Source organism: Opisthocomus hoazin, chromosome 6 (assembly GCF_030867145.1).
Source record: "Opisthocomus hoazin isolate bOpiHoa1 chromosome 6, bOpiHoa1.hap1, whole genome shotgun sequence".
Lineage (NCBI taxonomy): Eukaryota > Metazoa > Chordata > Aves > Opisthocomiformes > Opisthocomidae > Opisthocomus > Opisthocomus hoazin.
This window is the reverse complement of record NC_134419.1, coordinates 1,753,955-1,776,453: the sequence shown is the minus strand read 5'-3', so window position 1 is coordinate 1,776,453 and position 22,499 is coordinate 1,753,955. Positions and strand designations below refer to the sequence as shown.

The following is a 22,499-nucleotide window of genomic DNA, read 5'->3' as shown; positions in this document are numbered from 1 at the left end:
TCGAATCCGCGGGGCCGGCCTGGGATTGGCCGAGCCGGGCGGGCGCGCGCCGCCTTGCCGTGACGCGGCGGCGGCCTGAGGGGAAGGGCCGGGCCGGGGCGGGTGATAGCGGCCGGGCGGATGCGGAGCTGCCGCGGCTCTCCTCAGGCCCTCACGGGTGGGCGTTTTAACGCGGCGTTGTCTCCGTGTGGCGTCGGCCGGGTGAGGCCAAGCGGGACGGCCTCGCCTGATGGCGGCCTGCCTTCCCTGCGGGCGGGGAGCAGCCGCGTGCAACAGCCGCAGGTCAGTCCTGAGGAGAGGCCGGAAGCTCGCGCCTCCTCAGAAACCCGCCCCGGTTATCTGTTAAGATGAGGGAGGGGGGAGAGCCGGCTGGTGGTCCGTGGCTTCGCTCGGTTTCCAGAGCGTTTCCCCAGAGGCAGGTGTGGCTCACGCGTGGCTTAGGTCCCGAGAGACTTGCACGTAGCTGACACACAGCTGCCTGCACACGAACGGCCTGCAGGAGGAAGCCTGGCCTTCCAGCTACCCTGGTGAGCCCTGTGGAGTTCATACAGGTACAGGTGTAACAGAGATGTCGCACCAACACACAGCCTAACAAACATCGCAATTGCATAGCTGTAAGTTTGCTTTTTCTCTTTAAAACATCCACTGGTTTTCCTTTCAAGCATTCACCTTCTCGGGGCCTGTAGACCAAGTGTGCTTGTAACCTGGGAGCAATAAATACCCCCCAAGTGCTTTATCTTGAGACAGCCATCCATCGCCCAAGCCTTTTAGACTCATCAGTTCTTTTATAGTCAATAAAGGCACACAAATACCTCAGACACTTTTATAAGAAGTGATAAAAACGTCACTGCTGTGGGAAAACACACCAGCATAACAAGTGGATTTAAGCAGTAAGACCCAAAGCTGCAACCCAGAAAAGAGGGCAGAAGCAGAAAGCTCAAGCACCAAGACACACAGCAACCCAGGCAGTGCCTCCCAGCACAGCCAGGACTGGGGCAGCACAAAGAAAACCCATTTCTCAACTACACACACTGCCAAGGGAGGGGTGGCTGTTCTGCTGTTGTGTGCTCCAGTAGCTGGTTGCAGGAGCCAGTCAGCACTATCTCCTGATCACTTCTATCAGAGCTGTGAGCTGTGGCACAGCTGGCCAGCCAGCAGTTGTTGACTTGAAGGGTCAGTAATAGCAAACAATTCAAAATTCAGTGAAGCTGTGTTTCACTTACACTTTGTATCTGATTAGAAGAAGAAAGATGTGGATTCTCTCACTAGATAAAGAACTTTTGAGGTGCTTTTCATCACTTACATATCTCAACAACACACCTCCTGTTTTCATTTCTAACAAAATTGCCTGATGAGTGGTTGCCAAGATAGAGAGTGGTATTAAGTTTTCCAATGACCCAGGCTCTAAACCTGTTCAAGAGTATGATTCAATTTACTGATTATCTTAGGGAAACCTCCACAAGGGAAACCTGTAAAAAGTGATGACTACAGCTGTTTCACTGTGGATTACTTCCCATCCTCCCTCTCTCAAGTCCTTTAACAAAATACAATGCTTGATGTATCTGCATTTAACCTACTGCCTATAGATGATCTAATGCATGTTGTAAAACTTCGTATCTTAGATCAAGAAAAGAGATTTTAGGGACATGTCTAGCTAATACAGTGAAAGTGGTAATTGGAAGAGTCCGGGAAACATTACAGTCCATCTTCTTCGTGCTGGTGTAGACACTGCTATGCTGTTGTAGCCTAGAGTGTTTTAATTAATTTCCCAGGAGATAAAAACTAGAGTTCTTTCTGCTTTTACAATTCAATTTCAAGTCTACTCTTGCTTGTAGGTTTCCCTACTTAAAGAAAGATGACTACACAGAGGCAGGTGTTCTGTTTTTATCACTACACAGCTGTGAATAGATACAATCAACTGGAAATACAAGCAGCCTTTTAAAAGGATTGGAGACTACCTTCAGGTCACTGCAGATATTCTCAGAGCCAGTTTTATGGCTTACAATGAGATTTCCTTATCTTTCAGTGTTTTTCTTCCCTTTATTGTCATTAGAGAATACCAGATACCTGGTGCATATCTGTACAAATACCAACCCAGCTTAGCTGTAGGAGGGCATCAGTGTAGCTCTGCACGTACAAAGTTCTGCAAAACACATGAAGAAAAGTAATGGGAAAAGTAAAGCATTATTTTCTGTTTCCCCTTTATAATTGTTTCATGTTGGTGTCTGCTACTGGTAACAGTAGAAGGTAAAAGAAATAGATTACCAGAGTTCATTTAAAATATCAGGGCTAAGACTGTCCCCCGAGGTTGTTTTTTGCTGTGTGTGTTACTAAACGGAAGTAGAGGTGTGCACTGTATAGCTGTAGGCCTTTGTTCTACTGGTTTGAGATATAGGAATAAAACTAATTGGAAGTACTTAATATCCATCTCCTGATGTTTAGTAGAGCTGAATTAAGAACATTCTTGCCCTTAAGTTCAAAGAGAAAGTGCTTTTAAAACATAAGGGAATAGATTGTGAAGACTGCTAGTGATAACACAGGCTTTCTGTAGTTGTCATTAAGGAATGCAAATACATACACTTTTGCACATACATATTCCACTTGGTTTGTGAGGATGATGGCGTAAATTGGGTGTTCTTCCCCTTGGAAGCATTGCAGCGACCTGAGACCTGGAGCCTCGGCAGGGCTTGGTGTGCTAGCCCTGCACAGACTGCAGCTTCCAGTGAAAGAAAATTCAGTAGCCTGTGTTGGAAGCACCACAGATACCAGGCCCAGATCCCAAAGCAGGCACAACAATTGACCCCACAGGACTTTTCTTTGGCCCCTATGTTTATGGCTTTCTCTGTACCACAGCGAAGTTTTGCTTTTGATCCGGGTAAGGTGAAGCATACACGGTTGTAATAGCAGCCGTGACAGTACTGCTGCTGGGACAATCAGGAGCGGGGATGAGGAACGGAAGCCTTTGGCTTTGCTGCTGTAAGCAGAGCCGAGTAGACAAGCTGAGAGTGGGGCCCAGCGCAAGGTTTGTAAAGTGCTGTGAGGATTTTGGAAGCATGCTTTGCTAATGCGCTGCTGCTGTTCTTCCGTGCACATCTATTTAAATCTTGATTTTAGGGGGATAGCTTCTATACTTACAGTAGGTGAAAAAAAATGCCTGATACTGAGTGAAATGAAACAAGAAGCATAAAAATGTGTAACAGTTGAAAGATGTGTGAGTCCTTAATGCAAAGTTCTCATTGTGTCAATGAGATAACAAGGTAAGAACTCAGCCGTTTACATTTCTGGATGAAACATTTAAGCAATATTTTTTCCCCCCCCCAAGGACATTGTGCATCATTCTTTGAGGATATTAAATGGTGAGGGCTGGATTTTATTATATTTTTTTTTAAATGTGTAGTACAGACTTTGTGAGAGCAACATTTTGTAGGCAAAGAATCTAATCCAGGCAGGATGTGCCTGGGGGGAAATCCACATTGAAGACAAACTGCAGCCAATTACCGTCATTTTATTACAATAATTTTTTTCTTAGAAAAGCAATTCTGTGGCATTTACCAGCTTTCAGATAACATTTCAGCTGATTTGCTGCGTTCTGGAGATGGAGTGTGTGTGCTTTCATAGTGACAGTGCAGACAATTTTCGGAAGGATTGGTGTGGGAAGAATAGAGGAGAATGCCTGTGAAGGTTATCATGAAAACGTGTGCGTGAGAATTTGAGAGAAAAGAAGAATCTCAGTTTGGAACCATCTCTTTTTCTGCTCCTGCTGAACTTTCCCCCATGTAGAGTCAGGAGCTTGTACAAAAAGCCACTTAGAGGGGAGTTTTTATGCAGTAGTGGAGAAAAACCAAAACCAACAAGTAGGATAAATCCTGCTGTTGTTCAGCCTTGAATGATTACTTGAGATCTTCTGCTCTACCCCTCAGTCACTGAGGATCCCCAAGTGCTTTCCTCTCTTGCACAAATGTCGAGGAATTCTGTGTACCATCACCACCTAAATGTAAGCAACCTGAGCACTGTGTTTCTTTCCTTTGAGTGACTGTGGGTCAGCATCCTGTTCCGCTTGTGCCTTGCAGGTACTGAGAAACACCCTGCACCTTTTCTCACTAAATTTTCACATCATCCAATGCGTTTACGTAGCCCCCCACCTCTTCCCTTCTTCATGAATTAACAAGAGCCCTGTGAGCTGCTCCAGACTCTGCCCTTCATCCCCATCCTCTGCTAAATCCGGTTTGGGTCCCCTCTGCTGAGGGGGGTGGTGGCTTCCCCGCTGGTGTGTTGGTTAGCAGAACTCATGCCCAGTCTATAAAGCAGCACCTGCCCCAGACCCGCCTGGCAGAGCTCTCCTGGCAGTTTGCCGAGTAGCGGTCCCTGGGGTTAGAAGCCATCCTGATACCAGCTAAGAAAATGTTGCACAGTTCCCTCATCGGTCTCAGTCCTGTTTCTCCAGCACAGTTCTAAGTAGCTCTTCTGCAGTGGTTTGTGAAAATGTCAAAATGTGCTGATGTTTTGTAGAAGTCATAAAGGAAAGCCTTGAAGTCTTTAATAATATCAGTTTTTATGGCTACATGACCCCTTAACCTTGTAGGAATTTAATTTGTGTTTATGTTATTACTTCAAGAATGTAAACACCTCTTAGACTATAGATAGCTCTTAATTTTGAGTTGAATATAAACGTTAAGAAGGCATGTTTGGAACACTGTTAGTGTAGAAATAACAATCAATTAACAGCCATCTATTTGTTTTTATTAATTGTTATAAAAGAAAAAATCTGTCAAATGGATGAGAGGATTGTGTGTAGCAGGATATGAGTAGCTGTAGCAGTAGTTGTAAGATGAGCATTATACTACTATAGGGTGATGTGCACAAAGAGCCTTTTTGCGAGAGAGAATTCATGTAATGTTAAATATGTACAAACAATTAAAATGTGTATGAAATTGTGTGATCTTTGAATTTTCAGAAATACTGAACTTGGAGCTCAGTTTATTTGGGTTAGCTTCAAGTACAGTTTCAAAGTCTTGCAGAAATGTTTAATCTATAATTAACAACTAGTGCTTGCAACCATCTTAGATGAAGGCTGCAGCTTTAATGAAAGCCTATTTTATTTTTAATAGGATTCAAAGATGTTGTGTACAAAAATGACATAGCAGTATCTATTTCAGCTGTTACACCTGAGATGGTTAAGTATTGACACTAACTACGTATCTGAAGCTCTAGCCGTAAATAAAGCCTTTGCATCTATAGACATGAGATATCCTGGCTTCAAACACAATTAATACAGAGAGCGTGAGGCTTGAGGTATTTTTGAACCAATCCCAAATTAGAGCCCTTTTGCTTTGCCTTTCATATATTATTTATTATCCTGTCAAAGGGTATACTGCCTCATGATATGTTAGCTAAGTTGTGCTTTTTCTCCCCCAGTCATTTGGCTTAAGACTTAATTAAATAGTGGATGTTAAGTACAGTTTAGGGAAGAGATTCAGCTGAGTTTGCTTCTTGCTAGCTCAGGTGTACAGGATGAGCACCAAAGCTGCTTGCTCCCTCCACTCTTTTGGTAGTAGGGGCTTCCGTGGTGTGGGATCCAGCCCATTCACTGAAGCACAGGTCTATCTGGATGGACTCTGCCCTGCAAACAGGAGGACATTCCTCTGGATATTTATCTTGTCTCTGAAAAGCATTTCTCAAATCATTTTGGTTACAGCTGTAATAATAATAAAAAACATGTTGTTATTCGGATGTTTTGTGGAAACATCGGTGCCTTTTGCTGTTCTTGCTCATGCTAATCTGTTGCCTCTTGGAAAATATGTGATGAAACGAAAAACTGGCAATGCCTCAGATTATCCAACAATTTCATCCCCGAAGGCTGGACATCCTTTTACTTTCTGAGTGGAAGGAAATAGAAGGGAACCAGCTAACTACATAGGGGTTTTATCAGTTTTTTTATCAGCACCGGGGCTGCTGGCTCCTCCTAACACAGCGCCTCATTCAGATGGCAATCCAGAGTGACAGGGGTTATGCTATGAAGTAATGATCGGTGCTGTGTCAATTCAGCAAGGACTCTGTCTATGGAATTTATTTTTGAGCTCATCTTATCATTCCTATTGATCCAACATTATGCATGCCCATATGATTCGGTTTTGTTTTGGCTTAGTGGAAATGTACCTCTGAATGATGAAACAATATGATTTCAACTTGGATCTTTTTAAAATATAGTTTTAATTGTGTGCTGTTTTACTGACAACTTTGGCATTGTTACGTTTGTATGGCACTGAATGTGTAATAACCCATTGGCATGTGCCTCTCTAATGGCCTTGTGCAAATCTTGTGACTCCTGTGCTGTGTGACATTCACTCTTGAGGTGATTTCTAGAAGGCAAGGTGGGAAGGTGCAAACTGTAGCTTCCTTTTGGGTGTAACAGCAAATGAAAGTTTGCTCTCATAGTTTAATATCTGTACTTTGTGTGCTAAGAATTTTGATTTATGGTGTTTCTCTGGAAAAAAAGTGGTATTTGCCTTCGATATGCCTATTTGTTCACATAGTTTTTATTGAACTCAGTTGAATTACTCCTGTACTTTAAAAGAAAACTGATTTTCTGACTCTGCTATAGACCTTTAAATAGCAGTTACTTCAGATGTATGCATTGTCTTCCTGGTTCTCTTGTCCAGCAAACTATTTCATTAAATCCCCCCCAAACCAACTACATGCAGTTTTAGTGAAGCTGGTCTGAAAAACAATCCTTTTATCCAGTTGCTTACAATTTGTTGCTTTTCATTTGAGCTGCATCACAGCTGTGCCCAGTTTTTCTCACAAATTAGTTCATCAGATCTTTTATTCTACAAATGTGTAGCAGCTGTTGCTCAAATCCAGCCTGATTGCACATGCCCTCTGCAGTTTTACTCAATTGATTTACTCCAAACATTTTGTTACTAAATCATTCATTTGGTCATAACCATCCATACAAAGTGTGTGTTAAAATGCCTCCTAGTGCGGCAATTTGGAAGCCAGTTGCTCAAAAGATGGAAGGATGGGATCACAGATGGAGTATGGTTGCCTTACCGTGTGTATTCACAACTCCTGGCTGTTAGTAAAAGGCAGGTGCTTACATCAGAAGGGGAGAATGCTCAGGCTGGAGCTTTCATTGTAGTGGTATTTGGAAGCAGTGGGGAAACGTGAATATTGTACATGTTTTCAGGCATTTGTCTCGATGATTCTTGGTGCTTCACTCATTCTCTGCAAGCCTCTGAAATGCAGATGTGCCTCAAGTGGAAGGTGGCAGCTGTCAGGCATGTTAAACAACAGTCGGGAAAAGGGGATGTTGGCAGGAACCAAGGAAGAAACTGTCTTGATCAGTAGGAAATGTAACTAAATATTTACAAAGATGTTTTTCAGGATTTTCCTAGATGTTCTGTGGTGTCTGAAGGACTCCAGCACAAAGTGGCTAGCTTTTGCATGCACACAGCCTTAAGGCTGTTACTGCTGGTGCTAGCTGTGCTGCTTCCATCACCTGAGGCTGCACTGTTCTAATTAAAAATTTGAAATACAGATATTTCTTGACCTGGTAAAAAGACTCAGAAGATCCAAACAGCTTGAAAAAAAGAATAGGAGAACATACCAAGAAAACATAAAGCACAAATTATCCTTGGGAATAGTCCGTGGTCATCTCAAATACTTCAAGTTTCTGCAGAGAAGTTTGGGAAGTTCATGCATGAGATGATAGGAAATCACTAGGATTTACTGCCTGGTAGTGTCCTGGACCCAAGCACATCAGGGCACGTTTCAGATTGGTGAGTAATCACTCACTGGGTCTGAGATCAGGCAAATGTACATTCTGGCATGGGAGGACTCAAGGAGCTGTGTGCGGGCAGCTTTCCTGCGAGCGCTGGCTGGAGGGGAGACATGTGCCTGGACAGCCAGCCCTGCTGAAGAACGGAGGGGAAATGGCCCTCCTCGGGCACCCTGGTGAGGATGGATGGAGCTCCTCGGAAGCTGACCCAGAACAAGCCTCCTGCCTGGGACTGCTGCAGCTGGGAAAGCTCGTTTCCTAGTGACTTGGCTTATTACCTGGGTGCGAGCTGTTGTTTCCATCCTGTTCACAGAATCCTTTACTGTAATTTGAAGCAAAGCTTTGCAAATAGCCTGCTTCTACCTGGCCGCTTGGAAGAATATGATCGATACCAAAGCCAGCTGGTGAAGTGTGGGGCCACAGTCTGCTCCTGCCCAAACCTTATAATTCCGCTGGAGTTTGAGAGTGTACATTCCCCATTTCGCACAAAGGTACAGGCATACCTTTGTGTAATAGCCATAGTCCTGTATCTATTAATAACTGAAAAATGTAATGAGGATTGGGAGCGACTGCCATGTGATCGAGAAAGTAAAAGCAGAGAAGTAATCCATGACATTGAGTCTAAAGTATGACGTCCTGTACTGCACAGGGAGAAAATAGCAAAAATCCATATATACCCATATGAAAACTTGCTTTCTTTAAGTGAATTCAGGAATCTGCTGCAGGGTGCCTGACTTACTAAAAAGAAAGTGGAGCAAGCGCTTCCTTTTCTGGATTCGAGTCCTGTCTTGCCGGATGGCTTGCTTGTGGTCTGATTGGGTTTTGCCACACGGTGGTGGTGGTGCTTTTTTCCTAAGCCTGAAAAGTTCCTGAGACGAGCTGGAGCAATGAATACTGCTTCGTCTGTTCAATTCAACTTAATGATAACGTGTTGATTTTAATAAATGTTCATGCAATTTTCGTGTTGCTTTTGCAGCCAGGGTGTAATACTGCGATGACATCAATATACAACAGATGTGTTGTACAGTAGCAGGGCTTCCCAGTCCTTTGCATCTAAGATTTTCTCTGCATTTGGTTGTCTGTTGCTACTTTGTCCCCACAGAGAAAGAGATGAGCCCTTTTTTTCAAAGACAACTTGTGAACACTTTGAGTCATTAGGTATATTTTTATAAGATTAAAGTTTTTGGATGTAAAAAGAGGGTTTAGACATCATGTTATGAGGAATGTATTAGTTCAAGTTCATGCTGGCATAGGCTGAAATCTGCAAAGATATCTTTCTTGGCAGCCTGGTAACCATCTTGCTCAGGGAGAATGATTCGTGCAGTGATGCTCAGTAGCAGACAGAGGTAGGAGTAGCTGCTGTGTGTGGTCCCTCAGCTCCTGTAGTAGGCTGATATGGTCCAGATCTCCTTGGCCAAATGTCTTGCAGGCCCTGTACGGATATGGAAGCCTTCCTGAAAGTCTGGGAAGTAGCCAGCGAAGACTATGAGAAGAAGAGGTAATTGAAAAGTCCTTGAAATCCAGAAGTCCTTAGCTGTCTGTGTTTACAGGCTGGGATTTAGAGCAGGAGCTCAAGTAGGAATTCAAATTTAAAAAAGCCTTTCTTCTAGTCAATGGAAAAAACTGTAAAAGTGACATGGCATATGCTGCTCCATCCCTTGTTAGCCTTGCTCTGAAAGCTTCTTGTGGGCTGTAGCTTAGTGGGTTTCTCATGAACACTGTAAAACTGTTGACCTTGAAATAGTCCTCTGTTTTTGTCCCACTTGGAAACAGAGTACCTCCTTGGACAAAAGGAGAAGGCAACAGAAGCAGCAGCCACAGTGAAAGCCCTTGCATCACTCCTGTCCCCTCCCCAGTTATGGAGCCTTCTGGCTAAAGAGTGGCCGGGTAGGTCGAGACCATGGGAGGGAGTCCCAGAGCATCTGTGAGAGAAGCTGCCCGGGTTGGCAGCGCTGGCAGAATACAAAGAGTTTCTATTCTGTAGCAGCCAGCTCTGGCCGTCTCCTTCCTCTGTGATTTTGGTGTCCCTGTTGCTGTATTTCTTCCTGATCCATAGGTGGTGTGTATGCAGAAAGTTTCGAGAAGGTAGACCTTATTAATGCAAGTATTTTTCTTGGAGGGCTAATGCAGGAAAAAATGAACACTCCTAAATAGAAAGGAAACCACTTGAAAATTATCATGATTTGATTAGAAAGAACAGACTCTAAGAAAAAAACCTAGAGGGAAGACAGAAAGAACAAATTGGCCATGTGAAGCGAGGACAGGATTAATACACTGAGGAAGCAAGAGGCTTGATAAACATTCACACAATTAACATAGCAGTACCCCCCTTCTGACAAGAGAGGGTTGCTGTTGAGGTTTTTGCCATCTCCTCTCCCTTGCCCCATCGCCCCAAGGAAGCCATTCACTTGCACTTTAATGGCATTGCCTAATGATTCTGATCTTCATAGCAATATGTGCTAGTTCTTGTAAAGCTAAAATAAAGCATTGCAGTTGATAATACTGCTTGTCATGTGTACTCTGTTTCGTTAATATGTAAGTTCGTTTCAATATACCTTCAAAACAAGAAGGCGTTTTTGTAACTGTTCACTGTTTGGGGTCAGGGACAGCATTATCCTCCCTGGGCAGGCTCTAGCACTGACAGCACTTTTCTGTGAGCATTCTGTCAATGCAGCTCTCGCGTACTTGCCACAGACTCACAGCAACGCTATAATTTACTATGAGTAGGGTTTGAATTAGTTGCATGGAGTTAAAGTTTTTCAAATTTTTGTACTTAATTTGCTTGTAAGCTATGGACAAAAATGTCAGTCTCTCTAATTTTTTTTCTAGGTCACTGTACACTATTATCAGCTGATGTCCTTTATAGCAGATTACAACTATTCAGTTTCTAGCCAACAATTTTTAAAAATAAATATTCACTGACTCAAAAAGAGGAGATGCTATTCTAAAATTGCTAGACCTTGTTGTTAAAAATGACCTTCATGCAATAGTAGGTTATTTTGCTTAAATAGAATGCTAACTACAAGTTCTCTGTTTCGGCAGAGCAGAGTTTGACAGACTGAAAGAGTTGCTCGACCATTAACTGAACTGATGAGCTTGAGAACATGAAGATATTCTAGGACTGCTCCAGGTTTAGTGCCAGCTGTTGGGGCAGCCGAGAAGAGGAGGTGAAGGACTTGGCCCTGTCTGTGTGAATAATCGGGTTAGGAACAATCTTGTGAATAACCAGAGAGAGCCTAGGAAGGATGGAAGGAGAAGGGTAGATCTGCAAAGGGACCAACGTGATGGAACTGGGGACTGCTCTAGATGACAGCAGGGAACTTGCAGTAATCTCATGTTTCATGTTGGACCCCATTGGTTAGTGTATCCTAATAAATGAGAACCTCTGTGTCCATCTCTGAAGTCTGGCTCCTCTCACCTTAGGCATATGCCTTAAGTGCCTCTTTCCTTCAAAATTCTGTTGTGCCAGTCTCTTTGTCCAGCCAGTCTGAGATATTCATGCCGTGTCTTCTCTTCAGCTTCTCTTTCTGGCCTGGTGAATATTTATGAGCAGTAAACCAGTCCAACAGGAATGACTTACAGACAACCTGTCCAGGATAGTTAGTAGCACAGAGATTATGGTAGATGGAGGTCATGTCCTTGGTCCACCTAGGAGCTCTCATCTATCATCTCATACAAGCGCCTGAACTCCAGGTTAAATGGTGCTTTAGGAAAGTGAGGTTTTTGCCTCTGGGCTTGTATTTAAAAATTATAGGCAATCTCTTTTCTACCTGAAGTAGAATGGCAACAGTAATGAAATACCAGCTGTTTTCTGATGAGACCTCTTTCTGAAAAAGACCCAGTCTTCATTGTTGAGCAATCTAAATAACAGGAAGTATGACCAGCCCCATCCATAATTAGCTTGGTATCCATTTTTTTCAGCCAATTTTTTTTCCTCCAATAGCGCTTTTCCAACAACTCTAATTTTAGACTAGATATATGTATGCAGATTCAGGAATGCCAGAAGTGGTGTAGTAATATGCTGAAAATTTTTTTGATTTAAACTTGAATGATGCTGATGGAAACGTGCCAGACTACCCACATTTATATAGTCAAAGAGCAATCTGAAGGAGTCATGCTTTTGCGTTGCCAGTTAGGTATATTTTCAGCTTCGTGTGTGCAGAACAAATGTCTGCTTACCTGAGTGTTTGTCATAGATGTCCGTACGCTAGTCACCGCACTGAGCGCTGCTTTTCACCCAAAAGGGTCTATTTCTCCTTTTGTGCAATAATTTCTGTCATTAATGTTAACATTATTGTTTGCAGGGCATTAACATTGCTGTTAATGGGGGTTGTGCATAGGAGCTGACAGAAATGCTCCTTAAATCTGTGATCTGAATTCAGGCTGGGTAGAAGCTGCACAGTGTTAAACACTTTCCTACTTGAGATCAGACAAAGCCATGCAGTATTCACATTAATCCTGCACTTTCAGAGCACGTGCAAGGTTTTAGCTTCACAGTTACTCTTGATTTCAGTGCAAGTTAAACACTCGGTAACACTTTGAACATTTCTTTTTAGAAGTGCCAGATTTGGGCGGTTCAGCTTCTGAAGCCTTTAGATCATGACTCTTCTGTTCTCATATAGATGAAATTTTAAGCAAATAGGAAACTAATATTCTGGGGAGGCTTCTCCCACAGGAGAGTGACAGTTCCTCAGGACGTGTTTACCTACAATCCTGTAAACACAGGAGAAATGACTACAGTTTAACTAAGGATAGAAATCGCTGGTTTGGCTGATAAAAAGCTTTTCTTCTGTTTGGGCCATAACTCTCATGGAAAATCAAACTCTTCCCTCAGCAGACAAGCATTTTAAAAGTAGTTTACTGTGTTTTAAAATATAGATAATGGTGTCATTTTTTTAACAACTGTAGAGAATAAACAGATGTATTATGAAATGGCCATGGCCATGTTTAGCTCTGGCTTTACTGAATTTAGATGTTTTTCAAACATAACTATTGTCATTTTTGAAGGAAAGCGTGCAGGAGCCACATGCAGGAGAAGGTGGTCTCCAGGGCTCCCAGCAGCGGGACCGCAGCTCTCGCAGGGGGCTGGGGAGCGTTGGTCAGCAGCAGCTGGGCTGCGTTGCAGTTCGTTGTGTCTTCCAGGACGAGCGAGACTGTGCCGTTTGTGCGGCTCCGTGTAAACCTGGCTGCAGTACATGTGCGTGCGTTTGCGTGCGGAGCACCTGTGGTAAGAAATGCAGGCGTTTGGCTCTCTCTAAGAGCCAGAGTCTGAGGGTTCGGCAGCACTGCATTCCTATCCGAGAGTGTTTTTATCTGTGTATTTGTGCTGTTGTATCACAGCACAAAAAGGGGAGTATTATGAAAGCAGGCAACCTGGAGTACGTCCTGCTGTCACCGGGGTCGGCAGCGTCTGTAGGACAGTGTCCTGCCACCTCCAGATGGAGAGACGGACCCCCTTCCTGCTCCGGTCTGTGAGGAGCTGCCCGGTGACCTGGGGAGTGGGGCAGGAACGGACATGCAATAGTTGATTTTTCCTAAAGGCTTTGTTTAGATTCTGTCCCTCACTGGCAGTAGAGATGAGTTCAGAGTGTATAGCTCAAACCTGGATTTTGAACACTAGAAATCTGAGATCCTGAGTGGATCCAGGCTTTACTGCTGCATATTTGAAGAAGTGCATAGAGACAAAATTGGGTCTAAACCCAAATACAGAACTGGAATTGTGCAGATTTTCAGAAATGCCTCATTTCAAATCTGGCATTTGGCTCAAATCCATCGCTCTTTTTTGTTTTGTTTTTTTAAGGTTTACTGGAAGTTTCTAATGCCATATTAATGATGATAAATGGATTTAATATAATTTGGTTTCTTGTATAAGGACTCCTTGAGAGTTCTGGCAGAGACCATGAAGCAAGTGGTCACAAAGACCAAACGATCTCCCAGCTCTCAAAACTGCCCCTTTATGTGTGCTGCTTCCCTGCTCTTTTATGGGCAGAGTGAATAAAAATATGTCAATCCCTTCCAGACTATCTGTCTGACACCTGCAGACAGAGTTCAGTTTCTCCATATGTGCTCTGATTAAAATCAGGAAAGTATTTTGACAATACTTTAGAGCTTGCTATGTTTAAAGTGCCAAGAAAACTTTCGAGGAGCAGTGGATCCTTGAAAGAGTATGTGGGTACAGATTAGATTCAGTGTGGATTTAGACTGGTGTTTAATTTGGGGCTAAGACTCAGCCACAGCTTCGGTGATGTAACACTGAATGCTCTGCTCTTCTAAAATGGCAAAGAATTTACGCAATTTAACGAAATTCATTACATGATTTCTGATGTCTTAAGGAATATAATTTGCTGGTTACACAAGATTTCTGTGAAAATTAATTAAAAGCAATCTGAAACCAGTTGTTCCTTCTGATTCTGATAGGCACCAGTCCAACCAGCTCCGAGAGCAGGCTGAACTATGTAGTCCCAAACGCAGCCGAGACAAACTGAAGCATTCACACGTCAGGAAAACACTGCTGGGTTTGTGAGAGGAAGGTGCTTTGGGAACTCGCTGTCCCCATGCCATCAGCCTTCTAGCGCACGGTAAGGCTCGTCTGGCGGCAGATACTTACTGTGGCATCTGAAAGGGCTTGTTGCTGTGCTGAGTTTTGGTACTACTTTGGTCTCGTCCCATTTGCAGAATGCAATTGCCTTTTGTTTGTGTTTAGGGGTAATTAGTACAATTTGTTATCCATCACACAGTCACAGGATGTTGAGCAAATGTACATGGGGTCCTTCAGCAATACCCTGTAATGCAGAGCAAGGGATGCAGAGAAGGTCTGTGTCACAAACTTCTATGGGCAGATAAAATATTTTTCAAAGGTATCATATGCATCCTGCATAGTTACAGTAGAGTGAATCATGCAGCACAAACTATGCTTAAAAAAAGGCACTCTGCAAAACTGCTTCATTATATAATAATGCTCTGTGATTTCTAGGGCTCTGTCCTACAAGATATTGAACAATGCTAACCTGAGAAATACAAAAAGTCAATTTATAACCAGCTACCTGTATTTGCTGACAACAGTTTTGAATAACAGTGCTTAAACAGTATTTTCTTGACAATTCTAAAACCAAGGGGTGATTATTTAGGGAATTAGCCTTGCCATAAAAATACAAATTAAAAGAAAGATTTCATTAGAATTTGTGATCTCTCAATAGATTTTTATTCTTTCTTAACTGAAATTTTCCCTTAAGTTTTAAGGGCTCACCTCTGTGTGAATTGTAGTTGTGGTAATTATATACTACCTGTCATACAGATACATTACCTACTGGTATTAAAGCTTTCAGAAATTATAATGGACAAGGACAGAAGTTACCAGGTTTAAAAATAAAATTAAAACAACAGAAACAGCATATCAGCTCATCAGAATTCATCAGCAATCGGGGCTTAATTCCATGGTACTGTACTGTTATCTGTCAACCATTCATGCAATTAAGAGAAAATATCTCCCAACGTTTCCATGGTGCTAAAGCACTCCAGGAGAACAGCCAGCCCACACAAGACCCAGGAGCGATAAAATATTAATTCAGCACAAGCACATGTTCGATAATCTCAACATTTAATACAGGCTATAGTAATTCAGTCCTAGCAAATTATTCAGTTAAACAGAGCAGAGCCAGATAGTATACTACTTGGCAATGACTTTATTTGCAAAAAAAAGCCTGTTTATTGTGAGATTAGGACTGTAGATATGAGAGTGGTCCTTTTGTGTTCGCAACGCAGGTATGGTGGATGACGACTGCAGGCCCAGGCTGAACAGTTCCAGCCAAGGTGAGCCTGCAAAGCTCGGTTTTCAACACGTGTATCTGTTTGTCAGATGAAGCCAGAAAGAAAAGAGGGTTTGAAATGCTGCATCGAGCAGAGAGTAATTAATCTGCTGCGTGGCTTGGAGATGAAAATGAAACCGGTCTCAATGTCTGTTGCAAGGAATTGCGTGTCACAGAGTGGATTTTGGGGGGAGACATGCCTCTTCCGTTGGCACCAGTGCTCATCCTGTACAGCACAGCCCTCTCCAGCTGTGTCCACCTCTGGCGTGGGCTGAACCTGTGCTGAAAACTAGCAAAAACATTTCCTGGCACTAGAAATGACCTGCAGACCTCTTGAAGTGCACTGAGGGAAGTGAGGTTTGGTCGTAGCATCTTGTGAGTATGGGTTTGACTCTCATGACTCATGTCACTCATGAGCCCCTGCGGAGCAGAGTCTGGAGCCAGGGGCATGGGGAGGGCTCCAGCCAGGCTTCTGCCTCTTCTCCATTACTGGTTCCCTGCTTGTCTTTGCCATTCGCTTTCTGCAGTTTGGATTAGCTGCAGTTAGTTACACCAGGGTTGCCATCTTCTCACTTAAAAAGAAATCCTGTCCTGACATAAACTTTTCAGAAGAAGACTTTCCCTAAAAAGTTTCAGGTGGGATGCAGCATCCTCCGGACTCCAGCCCAAGGCACTGCCGGGTCTCTGCTGCTGCGCTTGTTGACAGCACAGGGCTGCTTCAGGGGAGCTCAGCTGCTTCAGGAGGAATCCGAAGTATCTGCCCTCCAGACATTTTCTAAGACCTGCGGATGAAAGGGCCGTTGCAGCCCCTCGGTTTTCCTTTCATCTGTTCCTTGTGATTCTTCTTTTTGTTCACGTTGTTGCTGGAAAGGGAGAGCAAGCTGGAAGCTGTTACGGGAAAGTCGCCCAATCAGTTTTTAGAATATGATGATACAATTAGCTGAATAACTTTACTCATGATCAGTTGCCTTGTACTAAAATGGACAGGTTCACAGCTTGTCTGGAATTACCGTCAGTCCAGGGTTGTTTCGTGATACATTTCCAGCATGAGCAAAGGGCTGTGAGAATTGAAGTTTATAATGTCAAATCGTAGTAAAATTGAGAATGATATTCTCTTGCTTATTTAATTTCTAAATACTTAGAAAGTAGGGTTCTGTCAGCTCCCTTAATGAGCTAGACCATGTAATGAATTAGGTACTGGTAACTGGAAAAAGACTTTAGGGGGTATTTATTTTAAACTTCTTAGGTGTGGGGCCTACAAAAACCTGAGAAAATCTGTGAAGATAAAGTTTCAGAAGAAAGGAAGTGAAAACTCTGTGGTTAAAAGGAAGAGGTTGAGAGGGAAATATTGTGAATTTCTGTTTTTCTTCCTAAATTTGACACTTCAGTGGCTAATTAACATTTCAGAAAAAGGAAGGCTTTGCTGAAAATCCACCATCCCTCCTTAAGGCTTGGCTTAAAAATATGTCCTTGGGATCTTCAAGAACTGTGTTTAAAAAAGAAAACAAAAAAAACCCCCTAAACCAGGCTAATATTGGCATTCCTAATATTTTAAGGATGAAACAAAGAACAAATCCAGCAAAGCTGGACTAGACAGTCTTTCAAGCCCACATAAAGAAACAAATTCAGAATTCAGGCAAAAGAAGAGTGTGCTTAAAATACTTGGCAGCTCATCTCTAATAATTCCAGTACTCTTCCCTTATTCTTCTGAATAGTGCATCCTGGGTATTTGGTCCCTTCAAATATTTTTAGAATTACTCCCCTTTGCTGTTCAGCCAAGTTAATATACATAATGATGGCAGCTAAATGAGTTAATTTTTTTAATACACCAACTCCATCCATCTCTTAAATAATTTCAGTTTATTCGCTCTGAAGCCCACAGTTTGTCCCCCTGGCAGTGAGCTGGTGGAGCAGAGCACAGTGTGCAGTAACCAGCAGGTGGGTAACCAGGAGGTGGGTGAGTGCAGGTCTAGAGGCAGAAGAGGGAATTAAACAGATTGAGCCTAGAGCAGGATTTGGGGCTTGGGTCTGGAAATGTCTCAGGACAACCTCCCATTTCAAAGACTGAATTGGAAAAAAGAAACTTGCTTTCTGGTGGTTGGATCCAACATAACATAGGCTGATAGGACAGATCAGTGGATGGACAAACCCATCTGGAACGAGAACTATAACACATTCAAAATCTGAATTCTGGTTTTTAACAACCCCAGTTCCCACTCTGTCCAACACGGATCAATAATTGTGCTTCTCCAGCGATCCCCCGTGGCTTTAGTCGTCGCAGAGTGAACAGTTTTGGCCTGGCGCTGGCTGGCCAGTATGGGCTGTTGCACTGCTGATTTCTGCCAGCTGCATTTGATAGTTACAACCCATACCAGTATATTGGAGAAGGAAGTACATAGAATCAGGCAAATGCTTTTCAGTAGAAAAATCAGCTAATCAGCTGCTCTTGTTGTCCAGATTACCTTTTGCTTGATTTAGTCGTGAGCAAAATCTTGCCTTTGTTTATATCCCTCTAATATGACACAGAAATAGAAGTAATTAATAATATGAATAAATAAAGGAATCGTCTTGAGCAAGATTAACCAATACAATGTTCCCATTTTCCCTGCTCTAGTGAGAATACTTATTGTTAGGATGGGAAATGTAATCCTACAAATAGTTATTTTTCCCATCATGTCTTACTGCTAAAACAAAACAGATCTCAAATGAAAAAGGCCTCAGAAGACAAATATGATATTCATTGACATACTCTGGTGTGAGACTGACAGTACTGCTGAAAAATTGCAGCTTTCAGCTTATTTATGTGAAACTTTTCAGAAACCATTATCACCAGTTATCTGCGGAATATTTTTTTCTTGTGCTGCTAATAAGATATTTCAAAGCCTTCACTCATATGTTAATATGGCAGCTGGTTGTAAACTTCTAACATGACACTGAATTGATTTTGCTTGTGACAGCACAGAGATCCATGGTGGTGTTCTGGATTTCCATCTTCTGGACCCACTTTCCTCTGCAGCATTTTGAAGTTTGTGCCCTTGCTTCATCCTCCCCAGGGAAAAAAAAGGGCTACGAGGATGGTGAGGGGACTGGAACATCTCCCCTACGAGGAGAGGTTGAGGGAACTGGGCTTGTTCAGCCTGAAGAAGAGAAGGCTGCGAGGGGACCTTATAAATGCCTCTAAATATCTGAAGGGTGGGGGTCAGGAGGATGGGGCCAAGCTCTTTTCAGTGGTGCCCGGTGACAGGACAAGGGGCAATGGGCACAAACTGGAGCAGAGGAAGTTCCGTCTGAACATGAGGAAGAACTTCTTCCCTCTGAGGGTGACGGAGCCCTGGCCCAGGCTGCCCGGAGAGGTTGTGGAGTCTCCTTCTCTGGAGATATTCCAGCCCCGCCTGGACAAGGTCCTGTGCAGCCGGCTCTGGGTGACCCTGCATGGGCAGGGGGTTGGACTAGATGACCCACAGAGGTCCCAACCCCTAATATTCTGTGATTCTGTGATTCTGTGAAAACGACCGCCAGACCCCGAATTCCCAGTTGTGGGCCCTGTTGTGTCCCACAGCGTGTGGCTGCCCGGACTGGGGAGGAGGCTGCCTGTTTCTGCTGTGGCCCTGAGTTGCTTTATGGATCCTCACTGATGCCGCAGAACTTGGATGCTGCACTGCCTGAGGAGTGACCCAGAACATCGGTATGAAGCTGGGTCGCAGCTGGAGGTGTTACCTGGCAGCTGCCTGTCCCCACACACACGGGGTCTGCGCCGACCTGGAATTTCAGAGCTTAGAGCCTGCAGCATGGCGAGTACATTTACCCTGCTTGCGTCGCCGAGCAGCGTTTCCTCGTTCTAGCAGTGCCACAGCACTGGTGGCAAGGAAGCAGGAGTATCACGTTACCAGCGACTCTCACCAGGTCACATTCCGTGAGATTTTTAGCTTTATTTTTGTGATAGTTCTACAGTAGTAGTTTTGCCTGTTATTGTATCTCCTGATTTTTTTCTTTTTTTTTCAGTTAGGGTCTAAACAGATGAGACAAAATGGATTTGCATACCTATTGAGGGAAAAATTTCATCCTTCTGGGAGGTGACAGTGATCTGAATACTTAGAATTGTATGCTAGGATTTTGCATGTTGTTGACCTTCTCTTAGCATGATCTAGGCTATGCAGTTCCCTAGTTACTCCAAGTCAAAGCACGAGGTCTACTGATTTTTCGGTCCTCTATTTCTGGCTTCCAGCATCCTTTATGGAGACTTTAATTTTGCCATATTTTTCTGCTGAGGGCAGACTTCTTTCTGGTTCCTGCTGTAGCTCAGTGCTGCTTGGCCAGGGCTTCAGAGTGCACAGAGGAAAATCTGGCTTTTTGAGGAGACAGCTACCTTTGCCAAGTTCATGGAGGCCACGGCAGAGCGGGAAGACCATAAAGATGAGGATTACTGCGAATATGGTTGCTATGTGAAAGCCACTAATTCATAAAGAACTTTAAATATAAAACTGTGTACACTGGCTTAGCCATAAGAACTCATCTGTGATTTCTGGTTTTGTTTTGCCCAACTAATCCACTCCTAGGGCCAAGGAAAAATCAGGTGTCCTTTGGCTCTTTGTACAGTTTGACCAAACTACTGAAAATGGTGCTGAGTCCAGGGCGTCACTCCTGATATGCTGACCTCATTTAACCCAAATATTCTCTGGATTTCAACCATTCAGCCCCTTTCATGCTATTTTTCTGCTTTGCTTTTTTTTCCCTTGCTCCATCCATCTCCATTTTCTGCCTCACCAGGGAGAAGCAATGGGTCACAACCAAAGGCCACCTACCTACTGAAGCTCGCTGTGTGGTGGGCACTCTCTTTTTGCCTTCAGCTTCTACGAAGGCTTCAGTTCAGGGGCTCTGAGAGTTGATCTGCATTTCCTTGCTGGAGTTGCCATGCTCTTGTGTGAGCTTTCCATGCCATTGATCTCAAAGCAGCACCACTTGTCTTACAGCACAGTCTGAAGAGAAAAGAGGTCTTGGAGCTGCTTTGGATGTCTGTCCTTGCTGGAAAGTGGGGCTTCACTCCTCTTTCGCTCACTGCACATAGCTGGGACTGGTGTTGACTTCAGTGGGGAATATCAGTATTGCTGGACTTTATTTGAGATAATCCAATTTTTTTAGGTTCCTGGGCAAGCCAGCTATTTCCAGTGCTCATTACAGCACAGTGAAGTCACCAAGTATGTGATGTAATATATGAGATTTCCATTATTTAACATTACCTCTTGTTCTGTGTGCTGTGAAAAAGTGGGGGGGGGGTGGGCTGGCTGCGGTCAGGGGGCAACGTTGTGTTCATCATTGCCTTCCTTTTGGGAAGCACAAAGCTGTGTGAGGCTCCCACCGAGCAGAGGCACTGCCAGGGATGGATGCGTGTGGGTACCTGACACTTGCAGTGTTTTGTGCCCGCCAGCTGCTGCTCAGCAGTGGGTGACTCCTGCAGCCCTGCTTAGTTACTGCATGGCAGCAGCAAACTAAATACGGTATCTGGGCCAGATATCCTCCCTGGCTGGAAGAGCAAAAACCTTCAGGTGTAGTCTGAGCGAACGCTATCGTACCCCGAGGCTCCGTCTCCAAGTTGCTGTGCAGTGTGTTGTAAGAAGAGCGTGGGTGTAGGTAGCACTTGGTGGCTGTCGTGGTTTGGCCCTGGCCAGCAACAGAGAGCCACGTGGCTGCTCCATCGCCCCTGCCCCTGTGGGGTGGGGAGGAGAACTGGGAGAAAAAGGCAAAACTCATGGGTAGGGATAAGGACAGTTTAACAGAAAACAGGAAGCGAACAGTAACAACAATGATACTGCTAAGAAGAATATACAAAAACAAGGGGATACACAGAGCAGCTCTCTCTCACCTCCTGATGCCCAGCTGTGATTAATTCCCCCACTCCACACTGAGCATGACTGCACAGGGTATGGAATACCCCGTTTGTTTGGCCAGTTTGGGTCAGCTGGCCAGGCTGTGTCCCCTCCTGGCTTGTTGTGAAAATTAACCCCATCCCAGGCGAGCCCAGGACAGCGGCACCGCACTGTCTGCTAAGAAGACTCCTCTGAAAGCCTTCTCTTGTGCAGGTGTCAGCTGCTCCCTCCCGCATAGCTCTTCTTCTCTTCTCTTCTCTTCTCTTCTCTTCTCTTCTCTTCTCTTCTCTTCTCTTCTCTTCTCTTCTCTTCTCTTCTCTTCTCTTCTCTTCTCTTCTCTTCTCTTCTCTTCTCTTCTCTTCTCTTCTCTTCTCTTCTCTTCTCTTCTCTTCTCTTCTCTTCTCTTCTCTTCTCTTCTCTTCTCTTCTCTCCTCTCCTCTCCTCTCCTCTCCTCTCCTCTCCTCTCCTCTCCTCTCCTCTCCTCTCCTCTCCTCTCCTCTCCTCTCCTCTCTTTGCTCTGCTCTTGCTCTGCTCTTGCTCTTCTCACACTGTGTGTGTCTTTCTGGACCTTCCTACTGGCTACTCAATGTTATCATAACAATTGAATGCCCTCAGGTACTCTCAGTTACAGGGTTGGAACAAAGAAGTGCTTGTTCAATATAGATGTAGAACTGCTTGTTTTCTCTAGCGCATCTCCTGTGCATTGTAGTGAAGCTGGAGTGTCCCTTTCCTTCGTGTTGTGGGGTTGGGAGTGTACTGCATCTCCATGCTTTTATACTGAGCAGAATTGATATGTCTTAGCCTGCCTAATGGCCTCCCCAGAAGTTTGTAGCATAGACTTGCCACTGGCTTCTTTTATGTAAACAAATAATTCCGATGGCTCATGCTGATGCTCCCTGCGATGGGGTTTCGGCATGGAGCAGGGCCTGCGGTGGAGGGGGACTCCTGCGGAGAGCCGGGGTGTGCGGAGCGGAGGCTGGCTGTGCCCACCAGCCCTCGCCCTGCAAGGGGCTGCTGCTCTCTGGGCTTTTTACACGGGTAGCAGCGGTTTTC

General features: G+C 44.1%; 1 protein-coding gene across 1 annotated transcript in view; it reads left to right on the top strand.

Moving 5' to 3' along the window:
* The first annotated feature begins 113 nt into the window (after positions 1 to 113).
* Positions 114 to 22,499, top strand: part of LRRC7 (leucine rich repeat containing 7) — a 332,198-nt gene continuing 309,812 nt past the window's right edge. Inside the window, exon 1 of the mRNA XM_075424242.1 lies at positions 114 to 282. The gene's annotated coding sequence lies outside the window, so the exon portion shown is untranslated. The remainder of the gene's footprint in view (positions 283 to 22,499) is intronic.